This window comes from Excalfactoria chinensis, chromosome 1 (assembly GCF_039878825.1).
Source record: "Excalfactoria chinensis isolate bCotChi1 chromosome 1, bCotChi1.hap2, whole genome shotgun sequence".
Classification (NCBI taxonomy): Eukaryota; Metazoa; Chordata; class Aves; order Galliformes; family Phasianidae; genus Excalfactoria; species Excalfactoria chinensis.
This window is the reverse complement of record NC_092825.1, coordinates 85952643-85969455: the sequence shown is the minus strand read 5'-3', so window position 1 is coordinate 85969455 and position 16813 is coordinate 85952643.

The window sequence follows — 16813 nt, the reverse complement described above, 5'->3', positions numbered from 1 at the left end:
AACTTGGATTCAATTCAGATGCACCACAAGTCACATTAAAGACACCTTTTAAAGGTCAGATAGGCGAACTTTTGTTTCTTAGTTCGCTGTGATTTGATTTTCTGTCAAAATTAATTTTGGGGGAAGGGAATAAATAAATATTTTGTGATTCATTCTATGCACTGCTGTTACAAGTATGAAAATTGGACCATAGTTACACAAAGAAAAACACTGTTTTTCTCCAGTGTTTGATTTATATACACTATTTTTTCTCATGTTAGTATTAGAGCCATTTACAGTAGGTTTTATGTTCTGCTTTCCAAATCTACATATTTCATTTTGAAACAAATCAGTGTCTGTATTTCTATGACAGACAAATCACAGTTTGTATTTGCCTAAAGCAAGTAAGGTAACTACCATTAATTTAATAATTACATTGATGTAAACTGAAAAATAAGTATTCTTCTAAACAAAAAGCAACAACAACAAACAACAACTGCCAAAGAAGTCAGTACAAAGGCCATAAACCACTTGAACTTTGTTTGAGGGCTTTAGCAACAATTAGGTAATGACTTCAAGAGGTACCCAACTTCAACATATAATTAAAAGAAGGAGTAAAAGAATGGAAGGTATTCTTAAATTCATGGGCTCTTACAAATTATTATTTCTGAGGATCGTTTCTAATATTTAGGCACCTGTAGGAGACAGACTGTGAAATTCAAGAGCATGTAAAAGAAAGTGGGTCCCAAGCATAATTTATTTTCCTCTGTACTAGAATTGTACATGAAAGAAAAAATAAAAGAAAAATCAAAAATCAGGGTAGGGCAGCAAGAGCAAGTAGCAGACATATCTGAAAATTAACAAGGCTATAGTTCTTCAGAGCTTGCAGTCTTCTAACAGCTCAAACCTATTTTTTGCTTAACTTCTTCCTTTTACCTGTATTATTACTATTGAAATGAAGGGATAAAGTGATATTTAATTTTACTAACCAGATATATTTCGTTTTTTTACTATCTAAGCATTTGTTAAAACATTACAGATATGAGTTGCATATGGTATGATTATGAAATTTTTCAAACCAGCTGACACTGGGAAGAATATGTTTAGTTCAGGAAGAAAGTTGAAGTGTAATTCTAAAAAGAATGTTCTAAATTATCATCTTGAGGAAAGTATGAGGTAACATAGCATTCCTAAGTTTATGCACAGCACCTCATGTCTGCTCAGCTGTTACTTTCTTAGAGCTATAGAACCTTCGTATGTGTAACACTGGATAGAAGCAAAATGAAGAAAAAATTAAGTTTTAAAGAAGTCTTGTAGTAGGAAGTCCTGTAAAATCTACTGCAGGTAGATTACTGGTAAACACTGGACAGAGTTATTAGCATCTTCAGTTAGAGTCACTGGATATTGACACAGTTCCTAGATTACTTATATGGCTGTCATAAACCACCTTTATAAATGTGTACAGTTAAATGTTAAATGAAAACATTAATGTTCATCTTATTAATGAAAGTCTGTCAATAGATGAAAAATATTTTCATAAAATGTAGAAACATTTAAGAGGAAAAAAAAAAAGATTATGAGGAAAACGATACATGTAGAAGTAGTGTTTTTATCATGGTATATGCTAAGGTTATCTTCTGTGTCTGTCTGATTAAAAACATCTCATGGCAAAACAAAGGGAAAAATGTATTTGGAAATTTTGAGTTTGCACTGACTTCACTGGATAATTATTTCTTTTTATTCCTATGGGAAGTATAGATACATTGTCTCAGTTAACCAAAACATTTTGTTTGATAAATAAGGTATCTAAGAAATAAAAAAGACAGTTTTCAGGAATTTTAAAGTTTCTCACTGTTCTTATATATTCAGTTTTAAACAAGGTATTGATGGTCTCCACGATTAAAGCAATAAATTTGTCACTGTTAGTGTCCTGACCAAATATCACTACTCTCTTAGTGTGTGATAAGTAACTATACTATAGAATCAAGATAGATTTTCATTCTGCTTTCAGCTCTGTAGTAGAAGTAAACAAAAATGCTGTACCCTTGTAATAAAGTGAACATACTGGTGAAAATGCTGCAGAAGATAGTAATTATATTTTTTAGCCCTGATGTCACAGTGAAAACATCAGTGTCTTTCAGCATCAGCCAGTGTCACACACATGAAATTCCATATAACCTCTTTTCAGTGAAATATCAAAGACATTTGAACCAGAATTTGAATAAATGACTTGGTTTTACAAGGACTGTTAATTTCTGGACACAGTCTTACTTTTGAAATATATTCTTTGAATGCACCTGAATCTGCACCTAAAGGGCCATCTCTGATGGTGAAAGTTTTCTCTTCTTATAATTTCAGTCATTAGCAAGAATGGCAGCTGATAATCACAGCAGTAGAGCTTTTCTGTGTTTTGTGTACTTTCGCCTGTGAATCGTAGGGAGAAATGCAATGGATATCACAGACAGATATGTTACTGCTGTCACCTTGGTTAGAGACATTTTATAAGTATATATAAAAGTCTAAATAATCTTTCAGCAGCTTTTGTAATAGTTTGAGGGCTGAAAATATTTGATGCTCCTGGTTAATTCCTAGTTGAGGAGTTTATTTCTGTCATTCCCTAATGTATGGGAAATTGGTAATCACAGCCTGAACCTCTGATTAATCGGCTGAGGCAAGTGTTGGGTCAGCTGTGGGAGCACAGGTGAGAGTAATTGAGCTGTGCTCCTGGAAGGGGTGGAGGTTGACTCCATCTCCTCTAGACCTCATTTAAGAGCTGACCACCACTAAGGCAGTATCTCTTGGAGATTGCTCCCTGGTGGAGATTGCCTCAGCATTTCCCAGTGAAGGCATCCATATTGGTGAGTCTTTCCTCATAAATAACCTTTTGAATATCTGCCATCATCTTTGTTACCATCTTTGTATCGCTCCACCTTACGTGTAAATACATCGCCTTCTGCTAAAATTTCCACTTCAGATTTTACTTCTAATCTTTAAGGTCTTTTATGACCTTATTCCTGCCAAGCTCAGCTATCATCTCCTCTCCACATGATACTGTGCCATGTATTTGGTAGTGATTTTTAAATTATCTCCAAATACAAATTCAAATGTTAGTTGCTGGAGCACTCATCATCTTTTCTTGAGAGCTTGAAACTTCCAAAGCATTTCTTCCGTTTTCTTCGCTGCTATTCTACCTCAAAATTAGAAACAAAACTTATTATTTATTGTTGTGACTAAGATATAGTAGCATGAATCTGCTAATCTTTAATGTCAAGTTTTACTGTGAATTGGCAAATATAATACATGGTGAGATTGTAACTTTTGAAGAATAAAGGAGATGTGTGTGGTTACCTTGGAGAAATCTATCAGAAGGCAGGTTTTGAAATGGCAAAGAAAAAAGTCTAGAACTTCAAGCTTGTTTGAAAGTGATATTTTCCTGTTATGTGTGATATTTTCATGGCGACCAGAACAATCATTATAGGCATGAATGTTATATGTACTAGAAGAGTGGCTGACTAACAGAGAGATAACAGGTGTTACTAAATGTGTTCTATAGTTGTTATATTTTGCAGTTCTTAGACCTCTAGCTTCCTCTGGGTTTTAGATGAGAACTCTTACTATTAGGCTGCTCTCCCATCACTTGATTTGACACCTGTGGATGCTTCACAAGATAAAAGTTGTATCAGAGTTGATACAAGTAAACTGGAAAGAGCTGCTAGGCAATCTACCTCACTTCCTTTCAGTTCTGTTTAACGGAGGAAGAAACTGAAGTGTGTTGTAGTTGATTTGATGCTATAGCAGTTTCATCCTTCCTCTACTTGTGGCTTTCAAACTTTAGTATCTCAGTGCAGCAGAGAGCACTGCAAGGATCATGGTATAAAAATGTGTGGTGGTGTTCCTTGGTAGTAGTACCCATCTGCCGCGTCTTTCCTTAATTTGTATTATCTCTTCAGTATGGGAAGGTCTTACCCTTGTACTAGAGAATTCAAATTAATATTTCCATGTAGCTTTATGATGAATATATCGTGATGTTGGAATGCAGATGTGTATTATCTTATATTCATAGACTTAAATAATATTAAGTGATATTCACTATTGATATTAAAAGTGTGGATTAAGTTCAGACAAATTCAAATGTTTGTAAAAATCTGTAAATTCTAATTGCCGAAGGTGATATGATTAGTATAACCTAATGAGTTTAACCCTACACTAATAGTATGCAATCACGTCGTGTTCTGCTGTTCATTATTAGTAGATATATGCCACCATCAAATGAAAGTGTCAAGGTTAAAAGTATATCGGTAGTACATTGCATGGAAAATGTGGGGGGGGGGGGGGCTTTTTTTTTCTTTTTTTTTCCCTAACATACACACATTTTTTCACCATCTTTTTGCATTTCAGAAAACATATTGGTAGGTTTTTTTCGTTTCCCCTTACATACTTGTGATAATTTTGTTGTATTTGACAACAGAAAAGAAAAGCAGGTAGTTTTTGTTAGTTTTGTTGGCTGGTGTATTGAAAAAACTAAGTCATGGCTTGAAAAAGTGACTGAGCATACGGTGGAAAGGAATGGCCAACCCAGAGGAGCTCAGATGCAAGCACTGGGTGACCAGAAGGGGTGAAGCCAGAATCCACCCCTTCCCAGACCTTGTTTAAGGGTTGGCAGTGGAGGTGAGGCTATTTCACTATTTCATCTGGAGATCTCTGCCTACCTGAGGCTTTCTAAGGGTAGGCAGATTTTTTTATTTTTATTTTTTATTTTTTTTCCCCTTCCTTTGTTTCTGTGTTCATGGGTGATGCATTTGGGCATATCCTCACTTGCTGTAGTCTAAGACTTTGCTAACCCCTATGATTGCTGTGTATTCCATCACATCATAACATTTCAGTTAAAGAATTTTGTACTCTTACCTGGCTACACCAGTGTGACCTTGTTTGACATAAAGGAAAAGGCCATAACTTCTCCACAACTTTACTGAGAAACTCTTGAATATACTAAAAGGGAGAAGGTATTGTTTCAGTGCTCAACAAGTAAATAAGGAAGAGTTGCTGCTGCTGCACCTAACTTATCTTCCTGAGTGAGGCAGAGGAGAAAGGACACAAAAGGTTTTAGGGCATTATTTGACACTGAGTTACATCAAATATGTGAGATCTTTGGTGGGGTAGTAAGCAAGCTCAAAATCATTCTGCACAATTACACCCATGCAAATGTATAGACACATCTATAGCCATTGACTGCTAATATTTGTTATTTCATAGAAGTATTCCCGAACCTACCTGTTACCAGATGTAAGTAATGTGTTTTCTCCTTTGAAGTTACTTGTAAGGTTCTGCCTGTGTGATGATCTCACACCTTTAAAAATAGTAAATTTGGCTGTTCAAAAAGGTAGCTCTGGGATGAGGGAAACTACTTTTAGAGTCTTGATGTGCAAAGTGTGCTACAGTGTATTTTAATTGAAACTGACACCTCAATTACTGTTCCTATTTACAGACATTTTAACAATTACACAATAAGTAAACAAACTAACTTGGTCTTCTGCAGAACATCGCTAGGAAAATTGATGTGAAAGTTTGATTGATGTTTACCTTAATTCAGGAGCTCAATCACATGTAACAAAAATAAGGGCTTGATCCTCAGACAGGGATCATTTTAACTCTGGGGACTTCTAGTAGTTGACAGTGTTAAAAACCATTACCAGAATGACAGGACCTGGGTAATCCAAGGTTGATTATGATAATAATGGTAGATAGAAAAGAGATTAAAAATCTGTTAATTCTAATTAAATTTTATCAAAAAAAAAATCATGAAAAGTTTGTGTGTGTGTGTGTGCTGTTCAGAGATGCGAGTCTTCAACTGTTATTATTAGATAAATTTCCTCTTTTTAAAATTTTTGGTACACTTGATGAAGTAATTATTAAGCACACTCCTTTCTTCTGTTATCCTGTATTCACAATATTTTACTTTATATACTATGCTTTGAGCTCCATAACACCCAGTTGATGCAAGAGTAGCAGCAATAACATTATAAAATACAAACAGCCTTGATGCTGTCAACATCCTTATCAAGTCCATAAATTAACTGATTTGCTACATCTTCCATTACTTCATTATTTCACTCTCACATTAAATGAAGAAAAAACAATTACTGTCAGTGTACAAGTACTCGCTTGTGTCACATCAGAGCTCTGCTGTTTAAATAAAATCATCTCCCCCTCACAGTTCTGTACTTAGAATGCTACAGCTTCTTCATGACAACATTACCTGTTCATTAATCATTCTTTTCTGCTCCTCCCCCTTATTATTTTTCTAGCAAATGACTTGAAAAATTAGCCAGCCATAAATTCATTGCTTCACTGGGGAATTCATCACTTGGATTCTGGTGCACAGCACTGAACTACCCTAATTTACTCAATATATACCTTAACTGCATAAGAGTAAAACACACCAAGCAGCACCTGTGTAAAACACTAGTGTCTTTTACTGGGCGATTAGTGATAAAAATATCTCAACCAATCTAATGTTGTCTCAAAAGAAAACAAACCCAAGAAAGGAAAATGGTGGATGAAGGAAGAGAATTGCAAAGATATGCACAGATGAATTCTTTTTTTGTTGGAACAAATAAGAGGGTACTGTGCTTAATTTGTAAGGAAATCATGCCAATTATTAAATATTACAATTTTAAAAGATATTATATGCACAAACATGCTGCCAAATTCAGTGCATCTCAAGGGATGTTTTGTAATGACAAAATAGCAGAACTGAAGAAAATCTGTCATTTCAACAATTTATATTTAAAGTTTTAGTTCAAACAGACTCTGTTATGAAATCTGTTGTATTAGGCATCAGCGAGATCTCGTGCTGTAACGCGATAGGTCTTCCCATGCTCAGTAATGCATATGTATTAGATGAAATAGGAGCCCTATATAAGGGACTCACGAGGTTAATTAAACGCCATTTTACCACCCACCACATTGGTGTAAGCAGTGCGTAACTTGGCCACGGGGCCGTCGGAAGCACATTACAAAGGACGTGATTCCTTAAGGTTACTTGATTAAGGTAACATTTGGTGCCCTCTCTGAGGCACGTCCTGGGGGTAGTGTGCGACGGCTAACTGCGTGGCGGACGCAAGTCCTACGGTTAGATCCCGTAGAAGCGCCTCGGTGGGCGGAAATTGAAGCAGCTGATGTTCTACCTGCGGTTCGGTCGTAAGAAAACGAGGACCGTGGAAGACTGCGGGACTACAGGTCTCGAGTATATACAAAGGGTGCAAGGACGTACGGTGTCGCGCACCAGAAAAAACAATGGATTCCGTCATTAAGGTAGTATCACGAGTTTGTAAAACTCACTGCGTTAGAAATGTTCCTTCTAAGAAGGATATAGCTGCCGTCATCTCCTGTTTGGAGGTGGCGCAGATTTTACCCTCCCCTAGTAATCTGCTCGATTCGGAGCGGTGGGATTCTTTCACCGCTGCCATGCTCCATAGAGCAATGCACGAGTATAAAGCGGAGGAGTTAAAAACCTGGGGTTTGGTCCTGGGTGCTCTTAAAGCCGCTAAGGAGGAGAAACAAGTCCAGGCCATCGCGACTGGGGTTTTTGGTCTGGATACTGGGACGTCCGGGGTCCCGGGGGGTGCGGAGGAATCGCTTTCTGGCGGCGACTCTGCACCCAAAATGGCGCCGGCCACGCCGGCCGTTTTCACAATGGCCATGGCCGCGCCCGAAACAACTCCGGAAGAGAAGGCGGAAGTTGTGTCATCTGGGGAGGCGCCACCATATTATCCCCGCCTATACCCCTCTTTGCAAAGCTTTTACTCGCCTGAGGGGGATGGAATTTGTCCGAGGGAGGGAGAGTCGTGTGGGGAGGCGCGCCGTGGAGGCGTTGAGCCACCCCCAGACCCACCTCCGGAGGAGGGATCTCGTCCCGAGAAGGGTGAGAAAAAAGCGGAGGAAAGAAAATTGCCTATCCCCACCCCGTTTGTCTTATCTCCCGAGGAGGGGGAGGAGAGAGGGGTGGAGAGAAAGGAATTGCCTGCCCCCACCCTGCCGGTCCCGTTTCCCCAGAAGGGGGAGGAGAGAGGGACGGAAAGAAAGGAAATGCCTACCCCTGCCCTGTCGGTCCCGCCTCCCCAGAAGGGGGAGGAAAAAGAGGAGGAACGAAAGGTTCCGCCTACCCCCACCCAATTGGTCGCGTCTCCCCGGAGGAGGGAGGAGCGAGAGGATTCTCGCAAGCCCACCGATTGGTCGGATATCCGTGAATCAATGAGAGGGTTGGGGCTTAAGGAACGGGACTGGGCGGTGTTTCCGATAGTCGTCCAGAAGAAAGGACCAGTTTGGGTGCCTTTGGAAGCGAAAGCAGTGACTCGGTTTATAGAGGCAATTGAGAAAAAGGGCTTGAGGTCCCCGATGACTATGAGTACCTTTGAGGCTCTTATGGCCCCGGGTCCCCTACTGCCATATGATATTGAAAGCCTTATGAGAGTTGTCCTTGAACCAGTACAGTTTACTGTGTGGAAGGAGGAGTGGACGGTACAACTTAAGGCTGTTGTAGCACAGACTGCTTGTGATCCGAACCACCCAGCGAATGGGAAGGAGGGAGATCCGAAAACTAGTTTAATGAGGCTTTTAGGAACGGATGCAGATCTGGCTGGATCTGCAGAGAAGCAGCTTAGGCTCCTCCGTCCGGGAGAATTACTTGCCTCCACGGGGGCGGCTTCTACTGCTTTTAGAAACTTTGTAAGAAAAGCAGAACCTGTTTCCCCGTGGTCAGAGATAAAGCAGGGTCCCTCAGAAACATTCTCTGAATTTGCCAATCGATTGATACAGGCAGTAGAAGGATCAGAACTACCTAAGGAAGCATTATCTCCCGTTATAAAAGATTGTCTTAAGCAAAAGTCTCATCAGAATATTAGAGATATCATTCGGGCGGCTCCTGATGATCTGGAGACTCCGGGTGAAATTATTAAGTATGTGCTGGACAAACAACAAGCAACACCATTGCCCAGTGATGGCCTGACAAAGGCATGGCTTTCGGTTATGACCGCACAAAATAATCAATCTAAGAACCCCTGCTTTAAATGTGGCCAGATAGGTCATTACAAGAACCAGTGTACAGCTCCAGAGAGACGGTATAAGGTTAGAGAAAAATGCCAAGCCTGCGGGAAGCTGGGTCATGAAGCCCGATTCTGCCGAAGATTTACTCTCATGCCGCAGGGAAACGAAATTGGGAAGGCACCTTGGGCCCAGGGTCCTTCCCACGATCAAGAAGTTGGGCCAGTCACCCCGTCGAACTCAGGCAGGGGGAGAGACCAAATCTCTCGCCCACGGTGGCGTTAACTATGGATCTTAGCCAACGCCCCCTAATCGATATAATCTTGACTTATATGGGATATTTGCAATATGACAAGATCCCTCGCTCCATCCTTACCACTGCCTTGCTTGATTCAGGGGCAGATGTTACGGTGGTAGCAAAAAAGGACTGGCCACCAGATTGGCCTGTGCTTAACTCAGCGACAACCATCTCTGGGGTTGGGGGTACAATGTCAACTGGCGAGTCAGCGGAATTGGTAGAGATCACTGTTATCAATAGGGATGGCTCCTTGGACAAGCCTGTCATTATGGAGCTTCTGATTGGGTCTGTTCCAGGCACAATTTTGGGCCGGGACTTCCTTGATGCCTTAGGGGTCCGCATGACAAATTTATAGAGAGGGCCACTGTCTACCTATTGGCAATGAATCATGCCATTCCTTTGCGCTGGAAGCAGGATGCTCGTCCTGTGTGGGTAGATCAGTGGCCCCTTCCTTATAAAAAATTAACAGCGCTCAAGCAGTTGGTTTCACGAGAACTTCTTTTGGGCCATTTGGAGCCCTCTCTTAGTTCTTGGAACACTCCTGTTTTTGTTATTCGAAAATCCTCAGGGTCATTTCGGCTCCTACATGACCTTCGCATGGTTAATGCACAGCTTATCCTCTTTGGTCCGGTGCAGCAGGGCAGTCCTCTATTATCAGCTGTACCAGAAGGTTGGCCTTTGGTGGTTATTGATCTTAAGGATTGCTTCTTTTCCATTCCTTTGGCTGCCCAGGATCGAGAGGCCTTTGCTTTATGGCAGGGCCTGCTTGGGAATAGGACACCATTACAGAGAAGAATTAGATCCGAAACTTTCACTTTAGTTAACCCCATTCGATATGACACATATAGGTTGTCAGGGGCATATTGTGGTTTTTCTGCTGAAAGGGTGGAGGAATTCTCTCGTCCTTGTTCCGGGGATGGCTCCGAGAATGCATTTGCAGACCATTGCATAAAGGAGGGTGGGAATTGGCTCTCTTACAATCAGAAGCATGTGGTACGTCATCCTAACGGGTCCAACTATAATATCTCATGCTATTGGGGTCCTGACAATCTAGCATGCTCTGGTTGTTGTGCTCGGAAGGAACCTTTGACTGGGGAAGGATTATGGAGCAATGGTACAGCCAAAGCTCTTCCTAAGGGTATATTCTTGATATGTGGGGATAGAGCTTGGCAAGGGATACCAAAGAATCCAGTTGGGGGTCCGTGTTATTTGGGAAAATTGACACTGTTGGCTCCCAATCATTCTGCGGTGATTAATGTTATGAAAAGCATGGTTCGAGTGCAACGCCAGAAACGATCAATAAAAAATCTGGATCGGGATTGTGGGGATGAGGTTCAGTTGTGGGGTCCCACAGCCAGAATCTTTGCGTCAATCTTAGCCCCAGGAGTAGCTGCAGCCCAGGCGCTGAGAGAAATTGAGAGATTGGCTTGTTGGTCTGCGAAAGAAGCTAATGTCACCACAATGGTCTTGTCGGAACTCCTGATGGACATTAATAACATCAGACATGCTGTTCTCCAGAACAGAGCTGCGATAGACTTTCTGCTACTGGCCCAAGGGCACGGATGCAAGGACTTTGAAGGGATGTGCTGCTTCAATCTGAGCGACCACAGTGATTCAATTCATAAGAAGTTGGAGTGGATGCAAGAGCATACCAAGAAAATTGCAATTGATGATGCATTCGGCAGCTGGCTGGATGGACTATTTGGTAATATTGGCCCATGGCTTAAACAGTTTCTTAAAGTATTAATTATAGGGATTTTAGTTTTCTTAGCTTTAATGATTTGCCTACCTTGTGTGTTTCAATGTATCCAGGGTTGTTTACAGCGTATGATAGAAAGAATATTTAATGACAAAATGGAGTGCCAACGGATATATGATAAGCTTTAAGAAGAAGAAGGAACTGTATAAACCCAAGATGCCTTGGATATAATAATTAGAAAACCACTAATATTATTAGACATTGCACTACCTACCTCTGCATGAATTGTAGCTTGTCTACCTCACTTTTTAGATAACTTATATATTTTAGATTTATATGGAGACTAACATTTTTATATATTAGGTTTAGGACTAGCGTTCGCGTTGTAACGGGACATGACTTTATTGAGCATGGGGAGGGGGAAATGTTGTATTAGGCATCAGCGAGATCTCGTGCTGTAACGCGATAGGTCTTCCCATGCTCAGTAATGCATATGTATTAGATGAAATAGGAGCCCTATATAAGGGACTCACGAGGTTAATTAAACGCCATTTTACCACCCACCACATTGGTGTAAGCAGTGCGTAACTTGGCCACGGGGCCGTCGGAAGCACATTACAAAGGACGTGATTCCTTAAGGTTACTTGATTAAGGTAACAAAATCTAGTTATGTGATGGCATCTGATTGCAAAACAAAAAAGGAAAGAAAAAAAATCAATACAGTTATTGATGGTGAGTTTATTAATAAATGTATAGAATCTGTCCTGATAAAAAATGGATTTTTCTAAAGTCTGACAAAGTCTTGCAAACTGTGAGTAGACAGACTGAAGAAATAGGAAAATCTATCAAAACAAGTGTGATAAGAATTAGGTAGCATTGTGCAAATTGTTATCAAAGCAACTATAGTTTGCAGGAAGAGCAGCATAATAAAGCAAATGTTTTGGGTTTTTTTTGTTTTGTTTTTTTGACTGAATAATAAAAATAAATTAAACATTGTCCAAAAGATTGTATTTATGAAGAAAACAAAAGAGCCAACATTCAGGAGACCAGCAACACAAGCAAAATAATGACACCAATCTCTACCAGCATGTTCTAACCTGCTTCTGCAGTCTGCCAGGTTCAGAGCAATTACCCTCACTCTATACTGTCAGCAGGGAGTTCATGTTCTCCTTAAGTTTTGTAGATAGAAGCTTGTGAGGGACTTTGCTTTTTTCCCCCACTGATAGCCAACTTTTTTTTGACTTCCTCCACACTTGGACAACGTGTACAGGAAAATCAGTGGAAAACAGTAAGTGTGATTGTACAAAGACCATCTGAAGATACTATGAGCTTGAAATCTGAAGGTGTACATCACAGGCATTTTTGAGATTGAAAATCAGAAGTAACTGTGGTGGTTGTTTTGTTTTTGTTTTTTTTTTACTACTTGTGTACATTTAACTTTAGAATATAAATTTGTTGTTCCTCTCAGCCTATCGCATTGTACACCAACAGTTTCATTGTGTATCCAGTATTGCCATGTTTTTATTTCTGTCCTCAAGATTTGCTCTCTCCCAGCTTCTACTCTAGAATTCAGAATCAGAATAACCAAAATATTTCTCTTCCCTAGCGGTAATTGGTCACTTGCAGGGAAGAAGTTACTTCTGTGCTGTGCTTCCATGTGTTTCCACAATCATTGCTGTGCATTACCCTAGTGCCTGGTGATACAGCTTTGACCCTTGTTAGGCAAGCATGCACCACTACCTTTCTGTTAATTTGCGTAGAAACCTTTCTTGGGAGCTCTGCTTTTTATGTTTGTTGCCAGGTTTTGCAACAACATGGGAGGATAGACTAGAGCATATTAGGCTGCTTGTACTTAAATCATGGGTGTTTTTGATGAATATGGAACAAATTAGTATTTTTGAATGAGTATGAAACAACAGCAGTGCTTACAGTCCATGCATGGTTTATGCTGTATAACCAGTTTTTTTCTTTCAGTACTTGGAACACTAAAGCTGGATTTAATTTGTTGTCAAACAACAGTCTGTGACAGACAAACTGTATTGCTGAAAAGAAATTAATCATCTGTAAATGTTTCAAATGCTAGGAAGGATAACTAGGTGCATGTGTTTCTTATTTCAATCTGGAATGATTTCCCCCCTGTACAATTAGCTGAAGCTAAGAAGAAAAAAAAAGAGTACGTTTATAATGGAAGTGCCAGCTCAATGTAATGTAAAGCTACAATTGTAGTCTCTATAAAGAGCAAGTGAAGTGTGAAGGATTAGTTTGAACCCCAACAGACGCTTGTTATGAAGAGGTGACAGAAATGAAGCATTGGATAAAAGGGTTGAGAAACATTTATCTAAAGCATTACTATTGCTCTGCCGTACTTTTGGAACAATTTAGCAGCTGTGCTTGTCATGTCCTCAATTTTTCTTCCCACTCTCTGGGAACGTGCTAATTTCATGCTTACTCTCTCTCCCTCTTCCTGGTTTGGAAGCCCAATAGACTTTGGACGAAGGTTGCCATGACTGCTATATTGCTGAAAGGGAGCACTAGTGTGTTAGCTGGAAGACAACTTAGGTTTCCTGTGCAGTTAAGAGATCAAAGTGATCAGTTCAAACCCAGTACTGTTTGAATGACTGCATATAAGGTTGCAGTGGATGTGTTTATAGGTGTTGCACTGGAATAGATGCACATAGGAAAGAGAAAGTTCTTTGAGGTCATGTGCTTTTATTCAGTAAGATAAATATCAGCTTTCATCCTATTTATTTATTTATTTTCCTGCAGTTTTCAGGGAACAAAATCTGTGAGAAACCAGTATTTAATGCAGTGTGGCTATAAATATGTAGTAGGTTCAGTGAATACTGCTAAAAAATAGCTATTCTAAATATTGAATTGCTTTAGAACAAGACAGTTTAAAAAAACTATATTTATATTTGGTAGCTGTGTATTAGAGTTATCTTCCACTCTTAAGTGTTGCATATATATGAATTTTGTGTTTTCTTTCTTACACTAAAGTCATAGATACTTATATTTACCTCTTCAGATTACTACGAGCAATATTACTTTGAATGTTGCGAGTGGTAAGCCATTAAGTTTAATATTCTCTGGCTTCAGTTTTTATTTTTCTTATATATATATATGTATATTTTATTTTTTTTTCTGACACCACTAATGTTGATGTCAACAGAGAAAATGTTTTTCTGCATCAAAGTGAAGTATGCCTCATAACAGTACTGTTACATATAGAGATCAGTTTCTCCATATACAAAATGGTTACAAATGAGTTACTTGACACATTTAATTTTTTTTTTTTTTTTTTTTCTAAAATATAAACTACTGTTATGAAGGTTCTTTAAGATTCACTGGGCTTGAAACTGCTCTTGTATTTTGCCAGTTTTTTACTTGGCCAGTCATTTTTTGTACCTGAAAAGAAACCTTTTCTTAAGGAGTATGTTAATGTGTGTTAATAGAAACTTGCCCCTTTGTGTTTTTGAGATGTTGATTTTAGAGGCCTAGAAGATACTCTGAGAACAAAGGAATATCACTCTCTTTCTGTAATGTCAAAACCAAATCTGTTAGTTGCAATTACAGGCAGGTACCTAATCAGCTGCTACTGCAATATGTGGTTGGCACACACAGTCAGAGGAACTCATGTTGCTCACTGCATGCCAGCCAGTCTCAGTACTGTGCACATAGCTGGCACTCTCAGTGGTGAATGAGGCATTTCATCTCAATTCAGTTATACTGTCTACAGCATGAGTGTTCAAACTATTGCCTTGCCCAGGCTGTGTTGAGTGAAGAACTGTCTAGGGCTACACCTATGAATGCTGCTCTGAAAGTAATGCATCCTAGTTATTTCTGTGGAAAGGACAGCATATGCAAAGAGCACAGTAAAACTATCTAATAAAGCAAATGCTCAGCTACAAAACGCTCTTTTACAATGTTCCAGCCCTTAGCTATACGTTTTCACCAGCAATGAGCAAGTGTCTGTGTGCTGCACTTGTAAAAATCTGTACCAGTGGAAGTGCTCCGCTATCTCAAAATGTCAATGAGTGCCACATTCACACATTCTGAATCTACTCTCACAAGAAATGCTTCTAAATCTTGTTTAACCTAAATCTGCAAAGACTTTACTAGAATTGTGAGCTACCTGTGAACATAAAAGAAAACAGAAGTGATACACTGAATAAATAGAAACAGTTTTTCTGTGTTTATCTATTCACATTTTTTTTTTGTAAGTGATGATTTTGAAAATCATTTACTATAGTCAACCATAAAATAATCAGTAGAAATTAGTAGTGGCAGAAATATTTAAACAGAATAAATTGAATTAAAATGATCATAACCATGGTTAATTGCAGAACACCTGGCAGTTTTGCTATGAATCAAAATCTGCAAAGAATAGATTACATTGACCATAATCTGTGAGTTAGATAATAACCACAGTGTACCAGTATCATTGCATTATTAGGGTTGAAAGGGACTTCTTACAATCATCTAGTCCAACCTACGTGCTAAGGGAGAATAAGATAGAGCAGGTTGCTGGGGACTATCTGTGGGATAGAGGCTACAGAACCTCTCCAGGCATCCTATTCCATTGTTTGACTAACTTCACAATGAAAAAATGTTTCCTTGCATTCAAATGAAATTTCATGCATTTGAATTTGTGTTCGTTGCTTCCTGACCTGTCAGTGGGTACTTGTCTTCTTGTCTTCCTCTTCATTTACTCTCCTTGTTTATACACATTGATAAGATCCACTTCTGATTCTCAGAATCTCTGAGATTCTCTATTCTGTTCTCTCAGCATGTCCTTCTACAGCAGCTGCTTCAGTCACTTCATCATCTCTGTGGCTGTGAATTGGACAAGCTCCAGTAGGTCAGTATCTTGGACAGTCATGATATAAGTAGTGTAGAGGAAGGCTATTCCTAACAGAGTTCCAGATCCTGCTGACCTTGTTACCTTTTTTTGTTGTGGGTGTTTTTTTTTTGTTTGGTTGGTTTTTGTTTTATCTTGTTTTGTTTTTCAATTTTGCTTTACTGCCCAGCTCAAATTTGAATTTGCAGTAGCTCTGCAGAAGGACTGTGGAAGCTTTCCCTTATATCTGAATAGAAAGTTAAATAAATTTTGGGGTGGACCAGGATCAGAGATTTTTAGTATTCTAAAACCAATCTCATCTGTATGAAAATAAGTCATTGAAAGAAATCATACATTCCCAAGGTGAATATCAGAAGCTTCCTCTGATATCTTGTTTAAGACTGTTGAGCTTTGTGTCACTGCCTCTATCTTCAGATGATTAGTTTACCTCTTTTCCCTTTATCTGTGTTTAAGTTATATGATCCTTAAGGTGGAAGCTCTCTTGTGAACTGAAACGTTTTGCATTATAAATGGCCTACAGTTTTTAAGGTAGGTGCAAGTATATTGCATATTTTATGATTTACCACAGTTTTAGAACCTCCTGGAAGCTTCAGGGCTTGCAAAAAATCTTATGAAATAAAATGTTTAAGAGAGTGCAACATTATAATTTTCATACAATTTGGCTTTGAATTTTAATGTGTCAAAGTATTTAGTGTTTGAGAACATGTCAGGTATAAAAAATATTTCTGAAGGTAAATACTAGTGAGATACTAAACTGGTATTGTTGAGCATAACCAGAGTGTAATTTTTGCCAGTTTCAAAAGCCATAGTTGGCAAGTAGAACTCAAAAAGATACTTCATTACCTCTTTTCATTATCACAAAGTTGCTTATTTTCAGTGAATTCTCAGTTATTTTTGTAGTAACTGATGTATTTCTTCTGTATGATGAGTCAGGTAG